Source organism: Ranitomeya imitator, chromosome 6, assembly GCF_032444005.1.
Source record: "Ranitomeya imitator isolate aRanImi1 chromosome 6, aRanImi1.pri, whole genome shotgun sequence".
Taxonomy (NCBI): domain Eukaryota; kingdom Metazoa; phylum Chordata; class Amphibia; order Anura; family Dendrobatidae; genus Ranitomeya; species Ranitomeya imitator.
The window spans coordinates 185,400,262-185,422,419 of record NC_091287.1 but is presented as its reverse complement, the minus strand read 5'-3'; positions in this window follow the sequence as shown (position 1 = coordinate 185,422,419).

Sequence of the window (22,158 nt, the reverse complement as noted above, 5' to 3'; positions counted from 1 at the left end):
GGATGTGAAGTAAATTTTTTGTTAAATAAAGTTAAATGTTCATTTTTTTTTTAAACATTCCAAAAATTCCTGTGAAACACCTAAAGGGTTAATAAACTTCTTGAATGTGGTTTTGAGCACCTTGAGGGTTGCAGTTTTCAGAATGGTGTCATTTTTGGATATATTCTATCATATAAAACCCCTGAAAGTGACTTTAAATGTGATGCAGTCCCTAAAACAAAATAGAGTTGTAAAAATGAGAAATCGCTGTTTAAATTTAACCCTTATAACTTGCTAACAAAAACAAATTTGGTCCCCAAATTGTGCTAATATAAAATAGACATGTGGAAAATGTTACTTATTAAGTATTTTGTGTGACATACTGTATCTCTGTGATTTAAGGGCATGAAAACTCAAAGTTGGAAAATGGCGCAAATCATATCAAAGAAATTACACAACTATGATGAAGTATAATATGTCACGAGAAAACAATCTCAGAATCACCGTGATCCATTGAAGCATACCAGAGGTACCTCATAAAGGGACAGTGGTCAGAATTGTAAAAATTGGCCCAGCCATTAACGTGCAAACCACCCTTGAACGTATAGTGGTTAAGGACCTCTGCACCCATCTGCAAGTTTCAAAATGGCTATCATCAGAATAACTATTTTGGTCATCTATATGCTGAAGCAGACTTTGAATAGCCTGCAGGAGGAGATAGTGGTCCCAGAAGAAGTGGAGGAAGCCGAGGAGGATGTGGAAGGTAAAACATTAGCAGCAGCAGCAGTGGGGTAAGTGGAAGAAGTAATTTCTGTTGGTTCTATGACACTTTTTTTAGACAAACTCGTGCACCAGCACAGCAGAGTCCAAGTCTTACACATGGTGAATGAATGGAGTGGATGATGCAGGAGTACCTAGAACTAAATGTCAATACCATCAGGGAGGATTTGGACCCTTTCACATTTTGGTCTTTTAAAATGGATGAGTGGTCTGAGCTTTCCTCACAAGCCTTGGAGGTTTTATCATGCCCGGCAGCCACTGTACTCTCAGAACGTGTTTTCAGATCTGCGGGTGATGTCCTGAAGGCAGGGCCGTATTTAGAGTTTCTGCTGCCCTAGGCACTCTTAGTGCTGCCTCCCCCATTGGTGAGTATGACACTATCCGCAGTGACTTTGGCAAGGATCGCTGTTGTGAAAGTCGCCTTTTGCAGCAGATCGGGCAGTTTTTCTGCATCTGCCGTGTAATGGATCAGTTACGGCAACATTGCGTTTGGTTTCATTCATTCCCTATGGGATTTGCGGTACTTGCTGTGATCTGGGAAATGCGGTACCATACCTCCCAACTTTTGAAGAAGGGAAAAAGGTGTAAAGGTTGCGGCGCACTATGTGCGCCGCAGCAAATTTTAGGCCACGCCTCTGACCACACCCATTTCACAACTAATCACACCCATATCCAAGTCCCAACCACACCCATTTAGCACTGCTGATCACACTCTTTCATATACAATAATTAAAACCAAAAAAATATGGCCACGTGCTCCATACTGTATAATGGCTACGCAGTGCTCCACATACTGTATAATGGCCCTACATGATGCTCCATACTGTATAACGGCCACACATGATGCTCCATACTGTATAATGGCCGCACATGATGCTCAATACTGTATAATGGCCCCACATGATGCTCAATACTGTATAATGACCGCACATGATGCTCCATACTGTATAATGACCTCACATGATGCTCAATACTGTATAATGACCGCACATGATGCTCCATACTGTATAATGACCGCACATGATGCTCAATACTGTATAATGACCTCACATGATGCTCAATACTGTATAATGACCTCACATGATGCTCCATACTGTATAATGACCTCACATGATGCTCCATACTGTATAATGACCACACATGATGCTCCATACTGTATAATGACCTCACATGATGCTCAATACTGTATAATGAGCGCACATGATGCTCCATACTGTATAATGACCGCACATGATGCTCAATACTGTATAATGGCCATACATGATGCTCCATACTTTATAATGGCCCCACATGATGCTCAGTACTGTATAATGACCGCACATGATGCTCCATACTGTATAATGACCTCACATGATGCTCCATACTGTATAATGACTGCACATGATGCTCCATACTGTATAATGACCTCACATGATGCTCAATACTGTATAATGACTGCACATGATGCTCCATACTGTATAATGACCGCACATGATGCTCCATACTGTATAATGACCGCACATGATGCTCAATACTGTATAAGGACCTCACATGATGCTCCATACTGTATAATGACCACACATGATGCTCCATACTGTATAATGACCGCACATGATGCTCCATACTGTATAATGACCGCACATGATGCTCAATACTGTATAATGACCTCACATGATGCCCCATACTAAATAATGACCACACATGATGCTCCATACTGTATAATGACCGCACATGATGCTCCATACTGTATAATGACCGCACATGATGCTCAATACTGTATAATGACCTCACATGATGCTCCATACTTTATAATGGCCCCACATGATGCTCCATACTTTATAATGGCCCCACATGATGCTCCATATTGTATAATGGCCATGGCTCATATCCCCCCCCCCCTCCTCCTGTATGCATGGCTTATAATTCCCCCCCTGTATGCATGGCTGATGGCTCATAATTCCCCCCCTGTATGCATGGCTGATGGCTCATAATTCCCCCCCCCTGTATGCATGGCTTATGGCTCATAATTCCCCCCCGCGCTGTATGCATGGCTGATGGCTCATAATTCCCCTCCCTGTATGCATGGCTGATGGCTCTTAATTCCCCCCCCTGCATGCATGGCTGATGGCTCATAATCCCCCCCCTGTATGCATGGCTGATAGCTCATAATCCCCCCCTCTATGCATGGCTGATGGCTCATAATCCCCCCCCTGTATGCATGGCTGATGGCTCATAATCCCCCCCCTGTATGCATGGCTGATGGCTCATAATTCCCTCCCCTCCCTCCCTATGCATGGCTGATGGCTCATAATCCCCCCCCTCTATGCATGGCTGATGGCTCATAATCCCCCCCCTGTATGCATGGCTGATGGCTCATAATCCCCCCCCCCTGTATGCATGGCTGATGGCTCATAATTCCCCCCCCTCCCTCCCTATGCATGGCTGATGGCTCATAATTCCCCCCCCTCCCTATGCATGGCTGATGGCTCATAATCCCCCCACCCCTCCTTCCCTATGCATGGCTGATGGCTCATAATTCCCCCCCCCCTCCCTATGCATGGCTGATGGCTCATAATTCCCCCCCCTCCCTCCCTATGCATGGTTGATGGCTCATAATTCCCCCCCTCCCTCCCTATGCATGGCTGATGGCTCATAATTCCCCCCCTGTATGCATGGCTGATGGCTCATAATTCCCCCCCCTGTATGCATGGCTGATGGCTCATAATTCCCACCCCCCTGTATGCATGGCTGATGGCTCATAATTCCCCCCCTCCCTCCCTATGCATGGCTGATGGCTCAAAATCCCCCCCCTGTATGCATGGCTGATGGCTCATAATTCCCCCCCCCTTGTATGCATGGCTGATGGCTCAAAATTCCCCCCCTCCCTCCCTATGCATGGCTGATGGCTCATAATTCCCCCCTCCCTCCCTCCCTATGCATGGCTGATGGCTCATAATTCCCCCCCTCCCTCCCTATGCATGGCTGATGGCTCATAATTCCCCCCCCCTTCCTATGCATGGCTGATGGCTCATAATTCCCCCCCCTGTATGCATGGCTGATGGCTCATAATTCCCCCCCCTTCCTATGCATGGCTGATGGCTCATAATTCCCCCCCCCCTGTATGCATGGCTGATGGCTCATAATTCCCCCCCCTGAATGCATGGCTGATGGCTCATAATTCCCTCCCCCCCCCTGTATGCATGGCTGATGGCTCATAATTCCCCCCCTCCCTATGCATGGCTGATGGCTCATAATTCCCCCCCCTCCCTCCCTATGCATAGCTGATGGCTCATAATTCCCCCCCTCCCTCCCTATGCATGGCTGATGGCTCATAATTCCCCCCCTCCCTCCCTATGCATGGCTGATGGCTCATAATCCCCCCCTCCCTATGCATGGCTGAAGGCTCATAATTCCCCCCCCCCTATGCATGGCTGATGGCTCATAATTCCCCCGCCTCCCTCCCTATGCATGGTTGATGGCTCATAATTCCCCCCCTCCCTCCCTATGCATGGCTGATGGCTCATAATTCCCCCTCTCGCCCCCTATGCATGGCTGATGGCTCATAATTCCCCCCCCTGTATGCATGGCTGATGGCTCATAATTCCCCCCCCTGTATGCATGGCTGATGGCTCATAATTCCCCCCCCTGTATGCATGGCTGATGGCTCATAATTCCCCCCCACACTGTATGCATGGCTGATGGCTCATAATTCCCCCCCCTCCCTCCCTATGCATGGCTGATGGCTCATAATTCCCCCCCCCCTGTATGCATGGCTGATGGCTCATAATTCCCCCCCCTGAATGCATGGCTGATGGCTCATAATTCCCTCCCCCCCCTGTATGCATGGCTGATGGTTCATAATTCCCCCCCTCCCTATGCATGGCTGATGGCTCATAATTCCCCCCCCTCCCTCCCTATGCATAGCTGATGGCTCATAATGGCTCCACCCCCTTCCCCGCTCCTTCTCCCGGGCCATCTTGCATGGCGCGGGTGGCTTACCATCCTCCCCCGTCCCTCATACTCACCTGTCAGCTGCCTGTCCCACACGCCGCGCCGACATCCCTCCGGCTTCGGCTCTGTCCCGCCGCAGCGCCTTCTTCCTGAGTGAGCGGTCATGTGGTACCGCTAATTAAGGTCATGAATATGCGCATATTCATGACCTTAATTAGCGTTACCACCAGACCGCTCACTCAGGACGCGCTACAGACGCTGAGACCAGGCATCGCTGGAGCAGGTGAGTATCGTCTTCAAGGAGGGTGGGTGGGACTCAGAGGCGGGGGGACTCGGAGACTTGGAGGTGGGGGGACTCGGAGGTGGGTGGGACTCGGAGGCGGGGGGCGGGGCCGTCGGTCGCGTTTTTGACCCGGGACTTATTAACCCCTTCATGACCCAGCCTATTTTGACCTTAAAGACCTTGCCGTTTTTTGCAATTCTGACCAGTGTCCCTTTATGAGGTAATAACTCAGGAACGCTTCAACGGATCCTAGCGGTTCTGAGACTGTTTTTTCGTGACATATTGGGCTTCATGTTAGTTGTAAATTTAGGTCAATAAATTCCGTGTTTATTTGTGATAAAAACGGAAATTTGGCGAAAATTTTGAAAATTTTGCAATTTTCACATTTTGAATTTTTATTCTGTTAAACCAGAAAGTTATGTGACACAAAATAGTTAATAAATAACATTTCCCACATGTTAACTTTACATCAGCACAATTTTGGAAACAACATTTTTTTTTGCTAGGAAGTTATAAGGGTTAAAATTTGACCAGCGATTTGTCATTTTTACAACGAAATTTACAAAACCATTTTTTTTAGGGACCACCTCACATTTGAAGTCAGTTTGAGGGGTCTATATGGCTGAAAATACCCAAAAGTGACACCATTCTAAAAACTGCACCCCTCAAGGTACTCAAAACCACATTCAAGAAGTTTATTAACCCTTCAGGTGCTTCACAGCAGCAGAAGCAACATGGAAGGAAAAAATGAACATTTAACTTTTTAGTCACAAAAATTATTTTTTAGCAACAATTTTTTTATTTTCCCAATGGTAAAAGGAGAAACTGAACCACGAAAGTTGTTGTCCAATTTGTCCTGAGTACGATGATACCTAATATGTGGGGATAAACCACTGTTTGGGCACACGGCAGGGCTTGGAAGGGAAGGAGCGCCATTTGACTTTTTGAATGAAAAATTGGCTCCACTCTTTAGCGGACACCATGTCACGTTTGGAGAGCCCCCGTGTGCCTAAAAATTGGAGCTCCCCCACAAGTAACCCCATTTTGGAAACTAGACGCCCCAAGGAACTAATCTAGATGCATAGTGAGCACTTTGAACCCCCAGGTGCTTCACAAATTGATCCGTAAAAATGAAAAAGTACTTTTTTTTCACAAAAAAATTATTTTAGCCTCAATTTTTTCATTTTCACATGGGCAACAGGATAAAATGGATCCTAAAATTTGTTGGGCAATTACTCCTGAGTATACTGATACCTCATATGTGGGGGTAAACCACTGTTTGGGCACATGGTAAGGCTCGGAAGGGAAGGAGCGCCATTTGACTTTTTGAATGAAAAATTATCTCCATCGTTAGCAGACACCATGTCGCGTTTGGATAGCTCCTGTGTGCCTAAACATTGGCGCTCCCCCACAAGTGACCCCATTTTGGAAACTAGACCCCCCAAGGAACTTATTTAGATGCCTAGTGAGCACTTTAAACCCTCAGGTGCTTCACAAATTGATCTGTAAAAATGAAAAAGTACTTTTTTTTCACAAAAAAAATTTTTCGCCTCAATTTTTTCATTTTCACATGGGCAATAGGATAAAATGGATCATGAAATTTGTTGGGCAATTTCTCCCGAGTATGCCGATACCTCTTATGTGGGGGTAAACCACTGTTTGGGCACTCGGCAGGGCTCGGAAGGGAAGGCGCGCCATTTGACTTTTTGAATGGAAAATTAGCTCCAATTGTTAGCGGACACCATGTCGCGTTTGGAGAGCCCCTGTGTGCCTAAACATTGGAGCTCCCCCATAAGTGACCCCATTTTGAAAACTAGACCCCCCATGGAACTTATCTAGATGCATATTGAGCACTTTAAACCCCCAGGTGCTTCACAGAAGTTTATAACGCAGAGCCATGAAAATAAAAAATAATTTTTCTTTCCTCAAAAATGATTTTTTAGCCTGGAATTTCCTATTTTGCCAAGGGTAATAGGAGAAATTGGACCCTAAATGTTGTTGTCCTCTTTGTCCTGAGTACGCTGATACCCCATATGTGGGGGTAAACCACTGTTTGGGTGCACGGCAGGGCTCGGAAGGGAAGGCACGCCATTTGGCTTTTTAAATGGAAAATTAGCTCCAATCATTAGCGGACACCATGTCACGTTTGGAGAGCCCCTGTGTGCCTAAACATTGGAGATCCCCCAGAAATGACTAGAGTTGAGCGACCTTGACCTTTTTAGAGTCGAGCCGGGTTTCGCGAAACCCGACTATCTCAAAAGTCGGGTCGAGTGAAATCGGCCGATTATGACGTAAAGTCGGGATCGACCGAAACACGAAACCCAATGCAAGTCAATGGGGCAGCATAGTCGGCAGTGAGTGGGGGCCAGGAAAACACCTAGAGTGCCCATTTTAATGTCAAAACCATCCATTCTTCTTAATGAAGCTTGTCAAGCGTAATTTACCTTATAATAATTGGAAGGCATTTGAAATTGGGGGTCATTTGGCTAAAGTTGTGGTGGGTAGGGCTGGTTCAAGTAATTAGTGGGCCCAGGAAATCTGGACCATGTCACGGCAGTGGAGCAGGGAGAGGTAAGTATTTCAACTTTGCAAGTGCTGTGAACCTGAGCAAGCAGGGGGGGCCCACTCGTTGGCATTGGCACTGGCACAGGGCCCCTCAAAGTACAGCGGTGTGTTTGCACGGCGGGGGCGCCTCCCACCGGTAGCAACACTTTTGCGTACTATGAGAGGCCCTGTGCCAGTGACGTCGCCAACTAGTATTCCTCCCCCCACCTGATGAAGGAACCTGCACTTTCATCTGCACCTTCCTCTTTGTCCCCGTGTAAGGTGGTATGGTATGCGGGAAGAGCAACCTGACTTTCAGCAGGGTCACAATGTTGTTGTGTAGCGTGCACGGGGAATGTTGCGTTATGGGTCAATGTACCAGCAGACTCATCTATCACTGGCTGGGCAATGGGCAGGATGAGGAGGAAACACAGATATAGGCCCAAATAATAAAGTGGGCTAAATGCAGTTCAAAATTGGTAACACAGGAATAACCAGGGGGCATTGCAGTGGAGGACAACTGGAATGAGAGGCTGACACAGAGAGTAGGCCCAAATCAGTAAGTAGTCGAAATGCAGTTCAAAATTGGCAACCGTAGTAAACAGGAGGCACAGCTTTGTTCAGTGGAGGAGAACAGCAAGGAGTGGCAGACACCGATAGTAGGCCCCAACCCAACTAGTAGGCCAAATGCAGTCTAACATTAACAACTACTTAACGAGCGCCTGAAAACGGAATTTCAGGACAGGAAACCAGGAGAACAGCAAGGAGCGGCAGACACTGTTAGTAGGCCCCAAACCAACTAGTACGCCAAATGCAGTTGTTCCATTTAACCACAATTTAACGAGAGCCTGAAGATAGAAGCTCAGGAAAGGCAACCTGGAGAACACCTTGGAGTGTAACACACCATCTCTCTCCACCCGATACCCATTTTGTAGGCCTAATGCAGTGTAGTTTTCTACAACTACTAAACGAGAGTCGGAAGACCGAAGCAATGGCAAGGCAACCTGGGGAACACCTTGGAGTGTAACACACCATCTCTCTCCACCCGATACCCATTTTGTAGGCCTAATGCAGTGTAGTTTTCTACAACTACTAAACGAGAGTCGGAAGATCGAAGCAATGGCGAGGAAACCTGGAGAACACCTTGGAGTGTAACACACCATCTCTCTCCACCCCATACCCATTTTGTAGGCCTAATGCTGTGTAGTTTTCTACAACTACTAAACGAGAGTCGGAAGACCGAAGCAATGGCAAGGCAACCTGGGGAACACCTTGGAGTGTAACACACCATCTCTCTCCACCCGATACCCATTTTGTAGGCCTAATGCAGTGTAGTTTTCTACAACTACTAAACGAGAGTCGGAAGACCGAAGCAATGGCAAGGCAACCTGGGGAACACCTTGGAGTGTAACACACCATCTCTCTCCACCCGATACCCATTTTGTAGGCCTAATGCAGTGTAGTTTTCTACAACTACTAAACGAGAGTCGGAAGATCGAAGCAATGGCGAGGAAACCTGGAGAACACCTTGGAGTGTAACACACCATCTCTCTCCACCCCATACCCATTTTGTAGGCCTAATGCTGTGTAGTTTTCTACAACTACTAAACGAGAGTCGGAAGACCGAAGCAATGGCAAGGCAACCTGGGGAACACCTTGGAGTGTAACACACCATCTCTCTCCACCCGATACCCATTTTGTAGGCCTAATGCAGTGTAGTTTTCGACAACTACTAAACGAGAGTCGGAAGACCGAAGCAATGGCAAGGCAACCTGGGGAACACCTTGGAGTGTAACACACCATCTCTCTCCACCCGATACCCATTTTGTAGGCCTAATGCAGTGTAGTTTTCTACAACTACTAAACGAGAGTCGGAAGATCGAAGCAATGGCGAGGAAACCTGGAGAACACCTTGGAGTGTAACACACCATCTCTCTCCACCCCATACCCATTTTGTAGGCCTAATGCTGTGTAGTTTTCTACAACTACTAAACGAGAGTCGGAAGACCGAAGCAATGGCAAGGCAACCTGGGGAACACCTTGGAGTGTAACACACCATCTCTCTCCACCCGATACCCATTTTGTAGGCCTAATGCAGTGTAGTTTTCGACAACTACTAAACAAGAGTCGGAAGACCGAAGCAATGGCAAGGCAACCTGGGGAACACCTTGGAGTGTAACACACCATCTCTCTCCACCCCATACCCATTTTGTAGGCCTAATGCAGCCTACTTTCCGACAACTACTAAACGAGAGCATGAAGATCGAAGCTCAGGAAAGGCAACCTGGGGAACACCTTGGAGTGTAACACACCCTCTCTCTACACCACGGAAGGGCTGATTCTTAGGAAGGAAGGCTGTCGGAAAGAAGCAGGGCGCGTCCGAGGGTGATTATATTCTTATTAGGTATATACTCACCCTTGGACGCGCCCTGCTTCTTTATTTGTAATGAATGTTTATTTGCAATGTGGTTTTGACTTACTCTATTTTTTTGGTAAATAATGATTTTATTATTTTCATTGTTTTGCATCTTCTTGGCAATAATATAAAGAAGACGCGACAGGACAACACTCGGTGGATGCCATATCTGTGTTTTAAATTGAAAAAAACTTTCAGTTAACTACTTGCAGGAGAAAGTTATTGTAGCTGGTGGCCATTTTTTAGTACTGTACCAGATTTTTGTTGTATGTGTTTGTTTTTAATGTTAAAATGTCTGCATTTGATATCTCTCCAGTATTTTCTTTTTTATAAGCAAAATACTTATTTTTATATTTTCTGATGTTGGTTCAAGGGGTACACGGGCAGCAGTAGACAGGTCAGTGGAGGCCTAGTGGAAGGAGGGACCGCAGACAGGCTTCGAAGCCCTAACATAATAATTTGGGCTGGCTGTAGGCAATTTAAAATTGGTTCCAGGGGAACCCGGGCAGCAGTAGACAGGTCAGTGGAGGCCTAGTGGAAGGAGGGACCGCAGACAGGCTTCGAAGCCCTAACATAATAAATTGGGCTGGCTGTAGGCAATTTAAAATTGGTTCCAGGGGAACCCGGGCAGCAGTAGACAGGTAAGTGGAGGCCTAGTGGAAGGAGGGACCGCAGACAGGCTTCGAAGCCCTAACATAATAAATTGGGCTGGCTATAGGCAATTTAAAATTGGTTCCAGGGGAACCCGGGCAGCAGTAGACAGGTCAGTGGAGGCCTAGTGGAAGGAGGGACCGCAGACAGGCTTCAAAGCCCTAACATAATAAATTGGGCTGGCTGTAGGCAATTTAAAATTGGTTGCAGGGGAACCCGGGCAGCAGTAGACAGGTCAGTGGAGGCCTAGTGGAAGGAGGGACCGCAGACAGGCTTCGAAGCCCTAACATAATAAATTGGCCTGGCTGTAGGCAATTTACAATTGGTTCCAGGGGAACATGGGCGGCAGTAGACAGGTCAGTGGAGGCCTAGTGGAAGGAGGGACCGCAGACAGGCTTCGAAGCCCTAACATAATAAATTGGGCTGGCTGTAGGCAATTTAAAATTGGTTCCAGGGGAACCCGGGCAGCAGTAGACAGGTCAGTAGAGGCCTAGTGGAAGGAGGGACCGCAGACAGGCTTCGAAGCCCTAACATAATAAATTGGGATGGCTGTAGGCAATTTAAAATTGGTTCCAGGGGAACCCGGGCAGCAGTAGACAGGTCAGTGGAGGCCTAGTGGAAGGAGGGACCGCAGACAGGCTTCGAAGCCCTAACATAATAAATTGGGCTGGCTGTAGGCAATTTAAAATTGGTTCCAGGGGAACCCGGGCAGCAGTAGACAGGTCAGTGGAGGCCTAGTGGAAGGAGGGACCGCAGACAGGCTTCGAAGCCCTAACATAATAAATTGGGCTGGCTGTAGGCAATTTAAAATTGGTTCCAGGGGAACCCGGGCAGCAGTAGACAGGTCAGTGGAGGCCTAGTGGAAGGAGGGACCGCAGACAGGCTTCGAAGCCCTAACATAATAAATTGGGCTGGCTGTAGGCAATTTAAAATTGGTTCCAGGGGAACCCGGGCAGCAGTAGACAGGTCAGTGGAGGCCTAGTGGAAGGAGGGACCGCAGACAGGCTTCGAAGCCCTAACATAATAAATTGGGTTGGCTGTAGGCAATTTAAAATTGGTTCCAGGGGAACCCGGGCAGCAGTAGACAGGTCAGTGGAGGCCTAGTGGAAGGAGGGACCGCAGACAGGCTTCAAAGCCCTAACATAATAAATTGGGCTGGCTGTAGGCAATTTAAAATTGGTTCCAGGGGAACCCGGGCAGCAGTAGAGAGGTCAGTGGAGGCCTAGTGGAAGGAGGGACCGCAGACAGGCTTCGAAGCCCTAACATAATAAATTGGCCTGGCTGTAGGCAATTTACAATTGGTTCCATGGGAACACGGGCGGCAGTAGACAGGTAAGTGGAGGCCTAGTGGAAGGAGGGACCGCAGACAGGCTTCGAAGCCCTAACATAATAAATTGGGCTGGCTGTAGGCAATTTAAAATTGGTTCCAGGGGAACCCGGGCAGCAGTAGACAGGTCAGTAGAGGCCTAGTGGAAGGAGGGCCCGCAGACAGGCTTCGAAGCCCTAACATAATAAATTGGGCTGGCTGTAGGCAATTGAAAATTGGTTCCAGGGGAACCCGGGCAGCAGTAGACAGGTCAGTGGAGGCCTAGTGGAAGGAGGGACCGCAGACAGGCTTCGAAGCCCTAACATAATAAATTGGGCTGGCTGTAGGCAATTTAAAATTGGTTCCAGGGGAACCCGGGCAGCAGTAGACAGGTCAGTGGAGGCCTAGTGGAAGGAGAGACCGCAGACAGGCTTCGAAGCCCTAACATAATAAATTGGGCTGGCTGTAGGCAATTTAAAATTGGTTCCAGGGGAACCCGGGCAGCAGTAGACAGGTCAGTGGAGGCCTAGTGGAAGGAGGGACCGCAGACAGGCTTCGAAGCCCTAACATAATAAATTGGGCTGGCTGTAGGCAATTTAAAATTGGTTCCAGGGGAACCCGGGCAGCAGTAGACAGGTCAGCGGAGGCCTAGTGGAAGGAGGGACCGCAGACAGGCTTCGAAGCCCTAACATAATAAATTGGGCTGGCTGTAGGCAATTTAAAATTGGTTCCAGGGGAACCCGGGCAGCAGTAGACAGGTCAGTGGAGGCCTAGTGGAAGGAGTGACCGCAGACAGGCTTCGAAGGCCTAACATAAGAAAAATGTCAATACAATGCTATTGACAGTGCCAGGCATTGAAGGATGTCAGCGCATAGACTAAACATTGGTGGAGCTGTGAGAGAAAATTTTGCAAGTGGTAGAGCACTGTTTGACCTGGGGGGGGGACTGTCTTGTGGCCTGCGGTACAGGCCCAGGGCCCCTCATATTACAACGGTGTGTCTGACGTTGGGTGCGCACCACCACCGCCAGACACTTTATTGTACTATGAGGGACCTAGTGGCAGTGCCATCGACCAAAAGCGGGCACACCCACCTCTTCAGACAAACAGTACTCTCACGGGTGCTGGCGCCAAGTGGCGATATCACGGCCCCGTGTGGGGACTTTGGCCATTTAGGGAGGTGTTAACATGTCGGATGCTGGACAATCAGGTGCTGCAAATTACGAGATTGGAAAAGTCGTTCAGAATAGTCCACAGGCAAGACCTTTACATAGGAAAGCTAGGTGTCAGCCGGGCAAGGTGGGGCAAAAGATTTCGAAATCCAGTTGTGGTTCATTTTAATGAAGGTTAGATCATCTACATTTTGGGTAGCCAGACGAGTCCTTTTTTCTGTTAGTATTGAACCTGCAGCACTGAATACTCTTTCTGATAGGACACTAGCTGCCGGGCAAGCAAGCTCCTGCAATGCATATTCTGCCAATTCTGGCCAGGTGTCTAATTTTGATGCCCAGTAATCAAATGGGAATGACGGTTGAGGGAGAACATCGATAAGGGATGAAAAATAGTTAGTAACCATACTGGACAAATGTTGTCTCCTGTCACTTTGAATTGATGCTGCAGTACCTGTCCTGTCTGCGGTCATAGCAAAATCACTCCACAACCTGGTCAGAAAACCCCTCTGGCCAACGACACTTCTGATTTCTGCCCCTCTAACACCTCTGGTCTGCTGGCCCCTGCAGCTCGTGTTAGAACGATCACGGGCGCTGTGTGCAGGGAATGCCAGAAGCAAACGGTCAACAAGAGTTGATTGTTTGGTTGCTAATATTAGTTCCAAGTTCTCATGTGGCATTATATTTTGCAATTTGCCTTTATAGCGAGGATCAAGGAGGCAGGCCAACCAGTAATCGTCATCATTCATCATTTTTGTTATGCGTGTGTCCCTTTTGAGGATACGTAAGGCATAATCCGCCATGTGGGCCAAAGTTCCAGTTCTCAAATCTGTGGTTGTGCTTGGTTGAGGGGCAGTTTCAGGCAAATCCACGTCACTTGTGTCCCTCCAAAAACCAGAACCCGGCCTTGCCGCGCCAACAATTTCCACTGGCCCCGGAAAAGCTTCCTCATTAAAAATATAATCATCCCCATCATCCTCCTCGTCCTCCTCCTCCTCTTTGCCCGCTACCTCGTCCTGTACACTGCCCTGGCCAGACAATGGCTGACTGTCATCAAGGCTTTCCTCTTCCTCAGCTGCAGACGCCTGATCCTTTATGTGCGTCAAACTTTGCATCAGCAGACGCATTAGGGGGATGCTCATGCTTATTATGGCGTTGTCTGCACTAACCAGCCGTGTGCATTCCTCAAAACACTGAAGGACTTGACACATGTCTTGAATCTTCGACCACTGCACACCTGACAACTCCATGTCTGCCATCCTACTGCCTGCCCGTGTATGTGTATCCTACCACAAAAACATAACAGCCCGCCTCTGTTCACACAGTCTCTGAAGAATGTGCAGTGTTGAGTTCCACCTTGTTGCAACGTCTATGATTAGGCGATGCTGGGGAAGGTTCAAAGAACGCTGATAGGTCTGCATACGGCTGGAGTGTACGGGCGAACGGCGGATATGTGAGCAAAGTCCACGCACTTTGAGGAGCAGGTCGGATAACCCCGGATAACTTTTCAGGAAGCACTGCACCACCAGGTTTAAGGTGTGAGCCAGGCAAGGAATGTGTTTCAGTTGGGAAATGGAGATGGCAGCCATGAAATTCCTTCCGTTATCACTCACTACATTGCCTGCCTCAAGATCTACAGTGCCCAGCCACGACTGTGTTTCTTTCTGCAAGAACTCGGACAGAACTTCAGCGGTGTGTCTGTTGTCGCCCAAACACTTCATAGCCAATACAGCCTGCTGACGTTTGCCAGTAGCTGCCCCATAATGGGAGACCTGGTGTGCAACAGTGGCAGCTGCGGATGGAGTGGTTGTGCGACTGCGGTCTGTGGACGAGGTCTCGCTTCTGCAGGAGGACGAGGAGGAGGAGGAGGGGGTGCGAATGGCTACAGCCAACTTTTTCCTAGACCGTGGGCTAGGCAGAACTGTCCCAAACTTGCTGTCCCCTGTGGACCCTGCATCCACCACATTTACCCAGTGTGCCGTGATGGACACGTAACGTCCCTGGCCATGCCTACTGGTCCATGCATCTGTTGTCAGGTGCACCTTTGTGCTCACAGATTGCCTGAGTGCATGGACGATGCGCTCTTTAACATGCTGGTGGAGGGCTGGGATGGCTTTTCTGGAAAAAAAGTGTCGACTGGGTAGCTCGTAGCGTGGTACAGCGTAGTCCATCAGGGCTTTGAAAGCTTCGCTTTCAACTAACCGGTAGGGCATCATCTCTAACGAGATTAGTCTAGCTATGTGGGCGTTCAAACCCTGTGTACGTGGATGCGAGGCTAAGTACTTCCTTTTTCTAACCATAGTCTCATGTAGGGTGAGCTGGACTGGAGAGCTGGAGATCGTGGAACTAGCGGGGGTGCCGGTGGACATGGCAGACTGAGAGACGGTGGGAGATGGTATTGTTGCCGCCGGTGCCCTAGATGCAGTGTTTCCTACTACGAAACTGGTGATTCCCTGACCCTGACTTCTTTGGCCTGGCAAAGAAACCTGCACAGATACTGCAGGTGGTGCAGAAAATGGTGGCCCTACACTGCCGGAAGGGATGTTGCGTTGATGACTAGCTTCATTGGCCGAGGGTGCTACAACCTTAAGGGACGTTTGGTAGTTAGTCCAAGCTTGCAAATGCATGGTGGTTAAATGTCTATGCATGCAACTTGTATTGAGACTTTTCAGATTCTGCCCTCTGCTTAAGGTAGTTGAACATTTTTGACAGATGACTTTGCGCTGATCAATTGGATGTTGTTTAAAAAAATGCCAGACTGCACTCTTTCTAGCATCGGATACCTTTTCAGGCATTGCAGACTGAGCTTTAACCGGATGGCCACGTGTTGTGAATTCTGTGGCTGAGTTCACTTCTGTGGTCACAAGTGGTATTGCAGTCTCTGGGCTTCCTCCCTCAGGTGTTTTGGTGAGCTCGTTGGCTGCCTTGCTATTTAGTTCCACCTGAGTCTGTCTTCCTTGCTCCTTGTCAATGTTCCAGTGTTGGATCTGAGCTACTGCATCTTTCCTTGGGCCTGCTGCTCTGCTAGATAAGTGCTTCTAGTTTGTTTTCTGTTTTTTCTGTCCAGCTTGCTATTAACTTTTGCTGGAAGCTCTGAGAAGCAAAGGGGTGCACCGCCGTGCTGTTAGTTCGGCACGGTGGGTCTTTTTGCCCCTTTGCGTGGTTTTCGTTTTAGGGTTTTTTGTAGACTGCATAGTTCTCTTTGCTATCCTCGCTCTGTCTAGAATATCGGGCCTCACTTTGCTGAATCTATTTCATTCCTACGTTTGTCTTTTCATCTTGCTAACAGTCATTATATGTGAGGGGGCTGCCTATTCCTTTGGGGTATTTCTCTGAGGTAAGTCAGGCTTGTATTTCTATCTTCAGGCTAGTCAGCTCCTCAGGCAGTGCCGAGTTGCATAGGTAGTGATAGGCGCAATCCACTGCTGCTTATAGTTGTGTGAGGATAGATCAGGTACTGCAGTCTACAGAGATTCCACGTCTCAGAGCTCGTCCTATTGTTTTTGGTTATTGCCAGATCTCTGTATGTGCGCTGATTACTGCACGCTGTGTTGCCTGATTGCCAAGCCATAACAGTACAAGGAGCCAACCAATGATTCCCAATAGAGGGAAAAAAGAAATCCTGACATCATTTTTTTTTCTTAGCTCTGTCTTCAGTCTTTTTTTTCCCCTAGACATTAGAGTGCTTCAGGACACAGCTGTGGACATGGATATTCAGGCTCTGTGCTCCTCAATGGATAATCTCGTTGTAAATGTACAAGAGGTTGGCTGTGTAAATTTAGAAACTAATCCGCAGCATTGTACGCTTGGCGGTTCCAAGCGCTGTGGATTAGACTGGGGTGGAAAGAGATGATTTGCATAGCTCCGCCTACTGCAAAGGATTCTGGGTAAACCAGCTATTCTTTGTATTATGCTGCTTGCAAGTACTTTCCGTTTCAGGAAAGCATCCACTATGAATTTCCTTTAAGTAGAGGGCTTTTCGGTCTCTTTCGTCCCGCTACATTTAGCCCAACTTGGGTCTCTCCCTAAGGTGGCTAGCATGTGTGTATCGCTTGCTCACCGAGCCCCACTCCATACAGCCAACCAATTCCAGCCCTGTGCTGATGAGGGCCTAAAGCCCGAAACACGTGTCCACAGGTAGGAATTGGTTGGCTGTGTAAATTTAGAAACTAATCCGCAGCATTGTACGCTTGGCGGTTCCAAGCGCTGTGGATTAGACTGGGGTGGAAAGAGATGATTTGCATAGCTCCGCCTACTGCAAAGGATTCTGGGTAAACCAGCTATTCTTTGTATTATGCTGCTTGCAAGTACTTTCCGTTTCAGGAAAGCATCCACTATGAATTTCCTTTAAGTAGAGGGCTTTTCGGTCTCTTTCGTCCCGCTACATTTAGCCCAACTTGGGTCTCTCCCTAAGGTGGCTAGCATGTGTGTATCGCTTGCTCACCGAGCCCCACTCCATACAGCCAACCAATTCCAGCCCTGTGCTGATGAGGGCCTAAAGCCCGAAACACGTGTCCACAGGTAGGAATTGGTTGGCTGTGTAAATTTAGAAACTAATCCGCAGCATTGTACGCTTGGCGGTTCCAAGCGCTGTGGATTAGACTGGGGTGGAAAGAGATGATTTGCATAGCTCCGCCTACTGCAAAGGATTCTGGGTAAACCAGCTATTCTTTGTATTATGCTGCTTGCAAGTACTTTCCGTTTCAGGAAAGCATCCACTATGAATTTCCTTTAAGTAGAGGGCTTTTCGGTCTCTTTCGTCCCGCTACATTTAGCCCAACTTGGGTCTCTCCCTAAGGTGGCTAGCATGTGTGTATCGCAAGAGATTCAAGATACTATTGATCAGAAATCGATGCTAGAACCAAGAATTCCGATTCCTGATTTGTTTTTTGGTGACAGAACTAAGTTCCTGAGCTTCAGAAATAATTGTAAGCTATTTTTGGCCTTGAAACCTCATTCTTCTGGTAATCCTATTCAACAGGTTTTGATTATTATTTCTTTTTTGCGCGGCGACCCACAGGACTGGGCGTTTTCTCTTGCACCAGGAGATTCTGCATTGAGTAATGTTGATGCATTTTTCCAGGCGCTGGGATTGCTTTTGTGCAGTCCTGTGGAATTTGTGCTAGGGCTAAGCCCTGCTGTTCACGTGCCAGTGGGTTGCTTTTGCCCTTGCCGGTCCCGAAGAGGCCTTGGACACATATTTCGATGGATTTCATTTCTGACCTTCCCGTTTCTCAAAAAATGTCGGTCATTTGGGTGGTCTGTGATCGCTTTTCTAAAATGGTCCATCTGGTGCCCTTGGTTAAATTGCCTTCCTCCTCTGATTTGGTGCCTTTGTTCTTCCAGCATGTGGTTCGTTTACATGGCATTCCTGAGAATATTGTTTCTGACAGAGGTTCCCAGTTTGTCTCGAGGTTCTGGCGAGCCTTTTGTGGTAGGATGGGCATTGACCTATCTTTCTCCTCGGCCTTCCATCCTCAGACTAATGGCCAGACCGAACGAACCAATCAGACCTTGGAAACATATCTGAGATGTTTTGTTTCCGCTGACCAGGATGATTGGGTGTCATTTTTGCCGTTGGCTGAGTTCGCCCTTAATAATCGGGCCAGCTCGGCTACCTTGGTCTCTCCATTTTTCTGCAATTCTGGGTTCCATCCTCGTTTCTCTTCAGGACAGGTTGAGTCTTCGGACTGTCCTGGTGTGGATTCTGTGGTGGACAGGTTGCAGCAGATCTGGACTCAGGTAGTGGACAATTTGACCTTGTCCCAGGAGAAGGCTCAGCTTTTCGCTAATCGCAGACGCCGTGTGGGACCCCGACTTCGTGTTGGGGATCTGGTTTGGTTATCTTCTCGTCATATTCCTATGAAGGTTTCCTCTCCTAAATTTAAACCTCGTTTTATTGGTCCGTATAGGATTTCTGAGATTCTCAATCCGGTGTCTTTTCGTCTGACCCTCCCAGACTCCTTTTCCATACATAATGTATTCCATAGGTCGTTGTTGAGAAGATACGTGGCACCTATGGTTCCATCTGTGGAGCCTCCTGCCCCTGTTTTGGTGGAGGGGGAATTGGAGTATGTTGTGGAGAAAATTTTGGATTCTCGTGTCTCTAGACGGAAACTCCAGTATCTGGTCAAATGGAAGGGTTATGCTCAGGAGGATAATTCCTGGGTTTTTGCCTCTGATGTCCATGCCCCAGATCTTGTTCGTGCCTTTCATGTGGCTCATCCTGGTCGGCCTGGGGGTTCTGGTGAGGGTTCAGTGACCCCTCCTCAAGGGGGGGGTACTGTTGTGAATTCTGTGGCTGAATTCACTCCTGTGGTCACAAGTGGTATTGCAGCCTCTGGGCTTCCTCCCTCAGGTGTTTTGGTGAGCTCGTTGGCTGCCTTGCTATTTAACTCCACCTGAGTCTGTCTTCCTTGCTCCTTGTCAATGTTCCAGTGTTGGATCTGAGCTACTGCATCTTTCCTGTGGCCTGCTGCTCTGCTAGATAAGTGTTACTTTGTTTTTGTTTCCGTTTTTTCTGTCCAGCTGTGCTATTCTCTTTTGCTGGAAGCTCTGAGACGCAAAGGGTGCACCGCCGTGCCGTTAGTTCGGCACGGTGGGTCTTTTTGCCCCCCTTTGCGTGGTTCTGCTTTAGGGTTTTTTGTAGACTGCATAGTTCTCTTTGCTATCCTCGCTCTGTCTAGAATATCGGGCCTCACTTTGCTGAATCTATTTCATTCCTACGTTTTGTCTTTTCATCTTGCTAACAGTCATTATATGTGGGGGGCTGCCTATTCCTTTGGGGTATTTCTCTGAGGCAAGTCAGGCTTGTATTTCTATCTTCAGGCTAGTCAGCTCCTCAGGCAGTGCCGAGTTGCATAGGTAGTGTTAGGCGCAATCCACTGCTGCTTTTAGTTGTGTGAGGATAGGTTCAGGTATTGCAGTCTGCAGAGATTCCACGTCTCAGAGCTTGTTCTATTGTTTTTGGGTTATTGCCATATCACTGTATGTGCGCTGATTACTGCACACTGTGTTGCCTGATAGCACAGCATAACATTGTCCATTGTGCCCAGTAATCTGCGTGGATAGGTTGATGAGAAGAGGGGGTGTATTATCCGACCCACTGTTGGTTCATGCAGATGGTTCGTTCTTGTCGCGCTACCAATTTGTTTCAGTTTTTCGGAAGTGTTTGGAGTCAGGGGGGATTTCGCCAGCGAAGTATAGCGGCCATTCATTCCGGATAGGGGCTGCAACGGAAGCAGCCAGGAGAGGGTTGGAGGATGAAGTGGTTAAAAGAATTGGGCGGTGGGAATCAGAAAGGTTCCGGTCTTATGTTCGCCCGGATCTGGTTTAATTTTACATGGTCACGTATTCGGTGGGTTTTCTCGAAATGATCGGTGTTAATGTTTATTCTCTTACAGAACACGATAGAAGGCTGGTGTGGATAATGGGACACTCGTTCGTGTTCTGGGCGGCGGAGAGGGCAGCGGTTCGCCCGGATGGCCGCCAATTGGGGTTTTCGCGGGACGTCGCAACGCTGAGATGGATCGGGAAAAGGGGGATGACTTGGAGTCAATTTTTACCGGACTTCCATCGTTTCGTGCGTTGGGACCAGGTCCCACAAATTTTAGTTATTCACCTGGGGGGTAATGACCTTGGGAAAAGGCCATGCAGGGAACTTATAAAAGATATTAAGTTCGACGTATTGAGGTTATGGGCGATGTTTCCAAAGGTCTTGGTAGTGTGGTCGGACATCGTACCGCGGAAGATTTGGCGGGGTACTAGGTCACCAGAAGGGGTGAACAGGGCAAGGATTAAGGTAAACAAAGCTGTTTCGAGGTTCATGGCAAGGAACGGAGCGGTAGTGGTGCGTCATATAAATTTGGAGTCCGGTACGGGAGGTTATTGGAGGTTGGAGGGGGTGCACTTGAATGCAGTTGGTACCGACATGTGGTGTCTGGCGATCCAGGAGGGCATCGAAACAGCTTTGAAGGTGTGGAGGGACATAAATGGCTAAGGGGTTAGTACATTTATGTTTGTGGCTGGGGTGGTGGTCCTCGAAGTTGGTGGAAGTGGAAAATGGCGGATTGCCAGGGGGGGGATCTCAATAGGTCCTGGACTCCCCGGGGTAATTTGAAATGGTAAAAGGGGTATGGATAATCCCGTGGAGGGGATTATTGGGGGACCCACAAACTGGTGTGCGGTTTTGGCCTGGCGGGTGGAGTTTGCCTCCGAGCTGGTGCTTAGCGGCTGGGGGTAAGGCGGTTATAAGGCCAAAATAGGTGGGACGGTTGGCTGAAAAACGTTAATACTTGTTTCGGGCTTCGAGGACCATCCACTTCCGGGGTTTACTGTTATTATATTGTTGTATGTTAAATTTTAATAAACGGCTGCTGTGGCCAATTAATCCAATTTAATTGTCGTGTGTTTAATAGGGGGTAATCCTCTGTCGCAGGAAAGGGGGAGGTGGCCGTTACTCCGGGGTGTCATAAGGTAAGGTAAATGGTTTTATACTAGAGCTCACAGGAGTCACGGATACCCGTTGTCAAGTGAATAAATCTGGCCCACTGTTTTACAGTATTGTTTCAGTGGCACAAAATGACAGACCGATACCACAGACTGGACTGGCACAGATGCACAGATTTGCCAATATTAATCTCCCCTTTTTGTTTTTTTGATGGGAGACTAGTGAATAAATCTGGCCCACTGTTTACAGTATTGTTTCAGTGGCACAAAATGACAGACCGATACCACAGACTGGACTGGCACAGATGCACAGATTTGCCAATATTAATCTCCCCTTTTTGTTTTTATATGGAAGACTAGTGAATAAATCTGGCCCACTGTTTTACAGTATTGTTTCTGTGGCAGAAAATGACAGACAGATACCACAGACTGGACTGGCACAGATACAGATTTGCCAATATTAATCTCCCCTTTTTGTTTTTATATGGAAGACTAGTGAATAAATCTGGCTCACTGTTTTACAGTATTGTTTCTGTGGCAGAAAATGACAGACAGATACCACAGACTGGACTGGCACAGATGCACAGATTTGCCAATATTAATCTACCCCTCTTTTTTTTGATGGGAGACTAGTGAATAAATCTGGCCCACTGT